The sequence below is a fragment of the Populus nigra genome, chromosome 17 (genome assembly GCF_951802175.1).
Source record: "Populus nigra chromosome 17, ddPopNigr1.1, whole genome shotgun sequence".
NCBI classification, from domain to species: Eukaryota; Viridiplantae; Streptophyta; class Magnoliopsida; order Malpighiales; family Salicaceae; genus Populus; species Populus nigra.
The window spans coordinates 7,299,554-7,309,640 of NC_084868.1; the positions used below are offsets into that span (position 1 = coordinate 7,299,554).

The 10,087-nt window shown below is 36.3% G+C and overlaps 1 pseudogene; it reads left to right on the forward strand.

The window, feature by feature from the left end:
- Positions 1 to 811: 811 nt before the first annotated feature.
- On the forward strand, positions 812 to 6,813 carry LOC133677545 (NAC transcription factor 29-like; annotated as a pseudogene).
- Positions 6,814 to 10,087: the final 3,274 nt, after the last annotated feature.

Genomic DNA, 10,087 nt, shown 5'->3' on the forward strand with positions numbered 1-10,087 from the left:
GATAAAATCAACCATCAATCAACAAGAAAGCTAAGGTCGACAATCAATAATGACCAAGGAGATTGAAATTCAAATATCAATCAAGTCCTATTCAGAAGAAATAAAAAAGTCTTTAATATGATAACTAGTAGATATTATATATTGACATGAATATATAAAAGAATTGGTTGCTCCATATACACAATATATTTTTATAATTTATTCATAGCTCTCTGCTACTTATTGCTTCATTGTACATATCATAATTTACAACTTCTTTTTATTATTGTTTTTTTGTGTTTTTTTTCATGTTGTATTTTTGGTATTACCTTCTTTTACTAAACTTGTTAAAGCTAAGTTTAGAACTTTATTTTTCATTTGATAATAAGATTAATAAATGTCTTTGCTTGAATACTCGATACCCGAAACCTATTGGATATAATATAAATATTTAAATCTTTTATTTATTAAGTAATGAAATAATAAATATGTTATGAATATTTAAAAACTCAATCCATTACCATCCCTAATCTCAAATTTCAAGCTTTCTAAAAATAAATTACTAACAGATCATAAAATTGATAGGTTCGTTGAGGAATGTCTGATCCTACAGGATATGAAATGAGACCAAAAGCGTTGCTCTCTACTCTATATATAACCAAAGAAAAAAATTAAGCTTAATTATTTTATAAACATAATTCATGTCCACGCCTTCACGAATGAGCATCACCCCTATATATAACCATTGCACAGTGTTGCTCCCCAACCTTGACCATTTTGATCGTTTATATCGCTGGTCTCATTGATTCGGTCTCCCTAGGTTCTTCCATCGCCAAGAAACAAAGCTTCTTAAACATGGAGGCCAAAGCCAGCTCAGATATTCAACTTCCACCGGGATTTAGATTTCATCCATCTGATGAGGAGCTCATAGTACACTATTTGAAGAACAAAATCACTTCAAATCCACTTCCAGCATCTATTATTGCTGAGATAGATCTCTGCAAGTATAACCCATGGGAGCTACAGAGTCTGTATATTGCTTTTCCGTTGCTTCTTTTTTGCATACATGCATCTCTGTATAGCTATTGCCTACTGACAAGCATTTTTTTCTTTCAATACAGAGAAAGCTTTGTTTGGAGTGGATGAATGGTATTTCTTTACGCCAAGGGATAGGAAATACGTACCCCAACGGAGCCCGGCCTAACAGGGCAGCAGCTTCAGGTTATTGGAAGGCAACAGGGACAGATAAATCGATTATCAATTCATGCGGAACGACAAAAATTGGTGTTAAAAAGGCTCTTGTGTTCTACAAAGGACGCCCTCCTAAAGGAATAAAGACAGGCTGTATTATAGAATGTAACTATATAGAAACTATTGTAGTCATATTCTTATGTGGTAATCTCCACCTTTACTATTGTATATTGCCCTACTCATATATATAGAAGGGGTTGGCTAACTATTAGGTTAAGCCTCCTAATTATTTCTCAACTTGGTATTAGAGCCTTCGGCCGTCAAAACTCTTTTCTCCCTTTGCAACTTTGCAGCCAGCCCTAATCTTTTCTTCCCCTTGGATTCTCCTCTTGTTGCCGCCGTTGCCATCTCTTCTCCTGTTGCAACATCATCGGCCAGTCATCCTCCTGCTGCTGGCCGAGAACAACTTCATGTGTCTGACTCTTCTTCTCATAATTCTACCGTTCCTTTGCCTCTTATGGGAACACACACTTCAACAATGGTTCCTCTATCAAACACCCACCAAATTGTGTCGTTGAAACTTACGAACATAAACTATCTCTATTGGAGAATGCAGATGAAGCCATATCTCCTTGGTCAAGGTGTTTTTCACTTTGTTGACGGCTCCTTGCCGTGTCCTCCATCTCATATGATTGATGCTTCGGATGGTTCTTCCTCTGCCATCAGCCCTTTTTTTCTTCGTTGGAAGCAACAAGATCAACTTATTTTGAGTGCTCTACTCTCCTCTCTCTCCGTGGATGTGTTGCATCTTGTAGTAGATTGTTCTACTTCACATTGTGTTTGGCGCACGCTTGAGAATGCACTTGCCTCCCCATCTAATTCCCGGATCATGCAACTACATGGCTCCTTTCAAGACCTTCGGCAAGGTGATGCATCCGTTAGTATGTATATGCAGCAAGCCAAATCGTTATTTGACGAATTGGCTGCTGCTGGTCGCCCAATGTCTCTTGAAGATTTCAATCTCTATGTGTTTCGTGGCCTTCGCGGTGAGTTTAAAGACTTGGTAACTAGCCTCATAACCAAGGCCGAACCGCTATCGTATGCTGATCTTCATAGCCATCTTCTTACTCATGACTTTCTGCACAAGAATTCTTTTCACTCCATGGCTGTCGGTTCATCCTCTTCACCTCTGCTGTCTTCTTCTTCTCTGCCGCAGCAGCCACCATTGCTGCCAACACCTCAGCTTTCTGCTCATCTTGCCATGACTAATCACAGCCGAAATAGGGGACGTTATAGGGGTAATTGGCATCCCAGCAACAATCGATTTCAGGCCCAAAACAGAGGTCACTCTGCTGCAGACTGGAGGCAGAATCAGTGGCAGAACAGGCGCACCTCTGCTACAGATTTCAGGCCGAATCAGGGGTAGTGGTCTGGACATGTACGCTGCCAAATATGTTCCAATCTTGGCCATTCAGCTCTTCAATGCTCTCAATTTCGCAGCAGCACACAGCAACCCTCTGCTCACCTTGCTGTTGCGAATGATTCTGCTGCAACGACTTGGTTTCCCGACACCGGCGCGAATCAACATGTGACGCCTGACCTTGCAACTCTAACTGATTCTGCTCCTTATCTTGGTAATGATTTCTTGCATGTTGGTGATGGTAAGGCCCTTGACATATCCCATGTTGGACATACTACTTTATATTCCCCAAAACGTTTGTTTACGTTAACTAATGTTCTTCGTGTGCCTCACATTACCAAACCATTGTTATCTGTTCAGAAATTCTGTCGTGATAATCATGTTTATTTTGAATTTCACGATTCTGTGTTTTATGTGAAGGATCTCGTCACCAAGGAAGTTCTTCTTTCCGGTCGGAGTCATGATGGCCTTTATGTTCTCTCCGAGTCTTCAGCTACGTCAGTTCCTCAAGCTTTTTGGTCTCCTTGCATTTCCGCGACTGCCGACCTGTGGCATCGTCGTTTAGGTCATCCAACTCCTCGCATTCTAAATTTGTTAGTTTCCGATAATAAAATTATTTGTACGTCTAGACGATCTTTTACTCAATGTCAAGCATGTCCTTTAGGCAAGTCATCCCATTTGTCATTACGACCGACGGGTCACAAAACTTCTACCCCACTTGAATTAATTTTTAGTGATGTTTGGGGTCCTGCTCCAATGTTTTCTTCTGATGGTTTTTGTTATTTTGTTATCTTTGTTGATGCGCACACTAAATATATCTGGTATTATCCGCTTGTTGCAAAATCTGATGTATTTTCCACGTTTCAACGTTTTCAGACACTTGTTAAGCGTTAGTTTTCTCTTAAAATTAAATCTGTTCAAACTGATTGGGGTGGTGAATATCGAAAATTAAATAAATTTTTTCAAACCATTGGTATTCATCATCGATTAATTTGTCCTCATACTCATGAACAAAATGGCATAGTTGAACGTCGTCATAGACATATTATCGAAACTGACCTAACCCTTTTAGGCCAGTGTCATGCCCCATTGTGTTTTTGGAACTATGCTATGGAATCATCAGTATATCTTATTAATCGCATGCCTACTCATGTTCTTCAAAATAAATCTCCTTTTGCGTGTCTGTTTCATCGCACTCCTGATTATAACTTCCTGCGTACATTTGGGTGTCTTTGTTTTCCATTTTTACGTCCATATCATGCTCATAAATTAGATTTTCAGTCTTCTCCTTGTGTGTTTTTAGGCTATAGCTCGTCTCATCTTGGTTATCGGTGTCTTGATTTAGAGTCTGGTCGTGTCTATGTCTCCCGTCATGTTCATTTTCATGAATGTGTCTTTCCTTTTAAAAAGTCTGAACAGGTAACAACACCCCCGGTTCCCCCCACTCCACCTACCTATCTTCCATCCTTGCATCCTCCTTCCTGTTTTCAGCCTATTCCTTCCCAAATCAGCAGAACACACAACTCACCTTTGCCCCTTGTCGTACCTCCCCAGCTTGCCCCCTTGCCTGTTGATTCAGCTGACCCTGCCTCACCACCCCCACACAGCCATATTGTCACCACGTGCTTGTCTTTCCAATGATTATTGTGCAGGAACAGGTTCTGACTTGCAGGATTCAGTAGCGGCACAACCCAGCACCTCCCCGGCTTCACCTCCTGGTCTGCAATTTTGTGTTGATCTCTCCTCCTATCCTCTTCAGCACATTCCAGGTACAGGTACTACTACTCCATGTCCGGCTGCTCCTAAACACCCCATGGTTCTTCGTCCGAGACAGCACTGACCACCACCACGGCAGCCACATCTGCTCCCTCGCATGAGCCTCTTATTTTTCCTGATGCTAACAGATATGAGGCGTGGCATAATGCTATGCATGAGGAAATTCAGGCCTTACGCGCAAATAGAACATGGACTTTAGTGCCGTTTCATCCATCCATGAATGTTGTTGGTAGCCGATGGGTCTACAAAATTAAACGCAGATCTGATGGTAGCATTGAGAGGTATAAGGCATGCCTGGTTGCTAGGGGCTTCACTCAGCAAGAAGGTATTGATTACTCAGAAACTTTTAGTCCTGTTATCAAACAGGCAACGGTACGCTTAGTGTTCTCCATTGCAGTTTCGAGTGGTTAGAAAATTCATCAGCTTGACATTCATAATGCATTTCTAAATGGAGTCCTTGATGAAGAGGTTTACATGAAACAACCTCCAGGTTTTGTTGATTCTGCTCTCCCAGGTCATGTATGTCGATTGCATAAATCTCTATATGGATTAAAACAGGCTCTGCGGGCTTGGTACACTCGTCTAAATGACTTCCTATTATCCATTGGTTTTCATGCTTCTAAAGTGGATACCTCATTGTTTATCTTCTCGGTTGGTAGCAATATTTGTTATCTTTTGGTTTATGTTGATGATATTCTACTTACGGGTAATAATGCTATTCTACTACAACGCCTCATTCAGCTACTGAGCTCAGAATTTAAACTTCGGGATTTGGGTGATGTTCATTATTTTTTGGGTATTGAAGTACAGTGTACTAGTTTGGGACTTATGCTTTGCCAACATAAGTATACACTTGACATCCTCACACGAGCTGGTATGTTATCCTGTAAACCAGTTGATACTCCTATTTCGGCATCCAAAGCCACCATTATGCCGGATCCATTGTTTTCTGATGCTACTCGTTTTCGGCAACTTGTTGGTGCCCTCCAATATCTCACTTTCACACGCCCGGATATTTTCTTTGCTATTAACCGGGTCTGTCAGTTTATGCATGCTCCTACAGAATCTCATTGGGCCGCAGTGAAACGCATCTTGCGTTATCTTCGTGGTACGGCATCACATGGTTTACATATTACTCGCAGCTCTTCTTTTGCTTTACATGGTTTTACAGATGCAGATTGGGCAGGTAGTATTGAGGATAGAAAGTCTACAGGTGGTTACCTTGTGTTCTTTGGTCAAACGCCGATTTCGTGGAAATCAAGTAAGCAACGCACTGTTGCTCGTTCTTCAACGGAAGCTGAGTACAAAGCCTTAGCCGATGGCACGGCTGAAGTTATCTGGCTTCAGTACTTGTTAACGGATCTTCAGATTCCGACTGCTTCTGCCCCTATTATCTGGTGTGACAACCTTGGTGCCACGTATTTGTCAGCAAACCTTGTATTTCATGCTCGCACAAAATATATTGAGATTGATTATCATTTTGTCCGAGATAGAGTTGCGAAGAAGGAGATTCAGATTCGTTTTATTTCCTCTCATGATCAACTTGCCGATGTCTTCACTAAGCCACTTCCTGCTTCTTCGTTTACTGCTTTTAGATTCAAGCTTCGGGTTGATCCTCCACCCTCAGCTTGAGGGGGTGTATTATAGAATGTAACTATATATGAACTATTGTAGTCATATTCTTATGTGGTAATCTCCACCTTTACTATTGTATATTGCCCTACTCATATATATAGAAGGGGTTGGCTAACTATTAGGTTAAGCCTCCTAATTATTTCTCAACTGGCTGGATCATGCATGAATACAGATTGCTAGATGCCACAATTCCAAGAGAAAAGGATCTATGAGGGTAAGTCGCCGGGTTCGAACTCATAGTTATATTTGGTAAAAATGTTAGGTTTGGTAACAACATTTCTCCTTGTTGCAGTTGGATGATTGGGTGCTGTGTCGAGTTAGGCAAAAGAACAGCATTCCCAGAAGCACATGGGAAGATCAAAACGTTCCAAGTTCTGCGCCGACTGGCTTCTTCCCAAGAGTGAATGGTCTCCAGGATACGAACATCAACCCCAATGTTGAGATGATCAGAAATTATTTCTACAACGATTGCCCAATGTTGCCTTACATCTTTTCTTCCCAGGAATTTCCATCCACTGAAAGAGTCTCGAGCATAAACTTCCCAAGTACTGATAAATCTTCTACTTCTTTTGGCAATTTGTTAAACTCACTGAAAAGAAAACATGTGGAAAGAGATTAACAGCGAGAGAATTGTTTTCCACTGAGCAAGAAGCTTAGAACAAAGGCAGATATGGAGGAGGAGGGTGTTTTATCTATCAGAAACGATGGCACTGATGAGAATTTATGTGGAATGCCGGGCCAGTCTGAGAGTGGCTGTTTCAGTCCTGTTCAATGGAATCCTCTCGTGCAGTATCAGGAGTTTAATCACCTAACCCTCGAATGAAATGATCAGAGGGCGGTCAATGGAGGTTCAAAGACCATTACTTCGCCAGTATCTTTGATGCTACTATACTATACGTGGAATAGTATTATATTGGTATATATAGTGGTAACAGTTTGTACATTCAGATAGGTATGGTAATTTGTATTGTACGTATATCTTATGGTGATTCATTTATAATGGATAGCATGAATATACAGCTAGGATATTTGTGAGGTTTGGGAAAGCTGAAATATTGTTTCGCGAGTGTTTTCAAGTGTTTGATATATATATATATATATATATATATATATAGGATAAAATGAGTTCGAAAATAGTTGCAAGGCTTGTATTCCTTAATTTTTCATGTACTACCAGTATTATAAGGTATCAAAGGCAGTACTAGTTATTATTGTAAATACTAAACTCCTTTCCATGTGTTGTTTCCTTAACATTACTAGCTGGGTCAAGTCCAAGGAAGAAAGTCTTTTAGATTGTAATAGATAAATGATAAGCGATACGCTGCGGTGAGGTTAATTTTTTATTAATATAAAAAATAATGTTCATGTGATATTAATATTAATATTTTAAAAGAAATAAAAAAAAATTAAAAAATTTGGTAACCGAAAAATATCACACATATTGTTAGATAAGTAACCCAAAAGATAAACAAAAACATCATGAAATAAGTATTTCATGTTTACTCTGATGCAATTAATTTAATTTAATTGAAAAATAAAATTTTTTTAAAGGTCAGGAAAAAAAAACTAAATTAACCCTTGTTAGTTTCAAAACCACATTAGAAAATCCCATAGAATGCGAGAAAAAAAAACCTAAATGTGGTGGATGAAACTATAAAAAAATAAAATTAATAAAAAAGAAAAAAAAAACAAGTCTAGGTGAACTTCATAAACTCGAGTTAATCTCTCAAACTCATCACCCGTTAAATTGTAGAATTGTACTAAACTAAAAAACTCAACACCCATTCAATTAAATGTTGAAGGATGAAATGAATAAATTTAATTTAATTAAGAAACAAAATTCCTTCTACAAAACCTAAATTTAAAAAATACTAGAAAAAAAATAAGGCAATCTTTGTTATTTTCAAAACCACATAAAAGAATCCCATAGAATGCAAGGAAAAAAAACATAAATGTGGTGGATGAAACTGTAAAAAAATAAAATTAAAAAAAAAGCAAGTCTGGGTGAACCTCATAAACCTAGATTAATCTCTCAAACTCATCACTCGTTAAATTGTAGACTTGTACTAAACTAAAAAGCTCAACACACACTCAATTAAATGTTGAAGGATGAAATGAATGAATTTAATTTAATTAAGAAACAAAATTCCTTCTACAAAACCTAAATTTAAAAAATACCAGAAAAAAATAAGGCAATCTTTGTTATTTTAAAAAGAAAGATAAATCCAATACAAAGTGAATAAAACAATGTTGGAGGATGAAATCACAAAAAAAAATTTAAAAAGAAAAAAAAAACAAACCCGAGTAAACATTGTAAACCTGAGTTAAACTATCAAACTCGCAATCCATTAAATTCTTGATCCGAACTCAACCCAGAAGTTCAATCATAGAAGAATTAAATGTTAGAGGATGAAATCAATTAATTTAATTTAATTTTAAAACAAAACTTCTTTAAAAAAACTAAATTTAACAAAGACCGGGGGAAAAAACAAGGCAGGCCATGTTATTTTCAAAACAATTAAAAAATCTCATAAAAGTGAATAAAAATAACAAAATGCTGGAGAATGAAAAAAATACTTAAGAAAGGAGAAAAAACCAAGGAAGCTTGTGTCAACTTCGTAAACCAGAGTTAATCTTTTAAACCTGCAAACCATTAAATTTTAGACAAAGACTCAACTAAGAAACTAAAATACCTAACCAATTAAATATTGCAGAATGAAATAAAAATAAAATCAATCTAAAAAAATTTTATGCAAGTTAAAAAAAAATAGCAATAAAAAAATAGATTTGATAGGAAAAAAAACTCAAGAAGGATGAAATTATAAAAATAAAAACACAATTTTAAAAAGCATCTTAAATAAAACAAATAGTAATCAAAAAATTTCCTTAATTTCATAAATTATTCTATATAAAAAAATGCAATAAAGAGAATAAGGACAGGATTTGAAGGATAACAAATCTCAAGGACTAAATTGATTTTTTAAAAAGGCTAACACAAAAATCAGTAGGGAAAAAAAAAAAAAGACAACATACCCCAAACCGATAACAATTATAGTACACGCACCACTTATATACGAAGAGGACGCTGAGACGCTTTGGTCTCACCCTGAAAGTAAATCTACCCAAATCCAGCAGATAATGTTCACAAGCTTCCAACTTTTTTTATTTTATTTATTTATGATGTAAGTGTGAGCATAGTAAAATCCGGAACTCATTTTCCTATTGTTATAATAAGTTGTATTCGAACCTCAATTCTCCAAACAATATATTTGTTGCAGTTGCAAGGGTGCTTGCTAAGTTTCCATGGTTATTCGAAGATATTAAATATGTAAGTGCTTATTCGTTCCTTATCACTTCACTTATTTTTCTTCTTTATCTTAGGTGGCCTGAAACTTTTTTATTAAAATTATATTTAATTATTTGGAACTACTATAATTATGAAGCAATCATTAAATTACAAAAAGATAAAGGTGTATTTTTAGAATACATTAAATGAATATGGTTGATAGTTTATAATTATTTACTTATTATAAAATGAATCTTTTTTTTCCTTTTTGCAGGTAATAATATATTTTTTAAGTCGCAATTATATTATAATATTAGTAGTTAATTAATATATCTACCAATAAATTAGTTATTTACAAATTTATTAGCCATACTATGTTATAGTAGCAGGTCAGATAAAAAAAATCAACCTTTAAAAAACCTATTTGATATTATAATTAAACATGGCTCAACAAGTCAATTTTAAAACCTACTAACTTTCATCATTACCTTGGTCAAGTTTAGAATTGAACTGTGAAAATTATCTCAAACTAACTCAATATCTTAAACTAACTCAATCAACTTTAATTACATTAATTTAATAGGGCTAAATCAACTTTAATTACATTAATTTAATAGGGCTAGAGACATCACGATCCACCAACAAAAAGCATAACTTGGCTTTAAAAATACTTTTGAGATGACATTTATTTTTTAATATTGAAACAATAACACATTAAATCAAATCAAGCTTCACAGCTCACGTGCCAAACACACAACCAAAGTCATAGATTCCACTTGGTTTAATAACTTTGTTTTTTT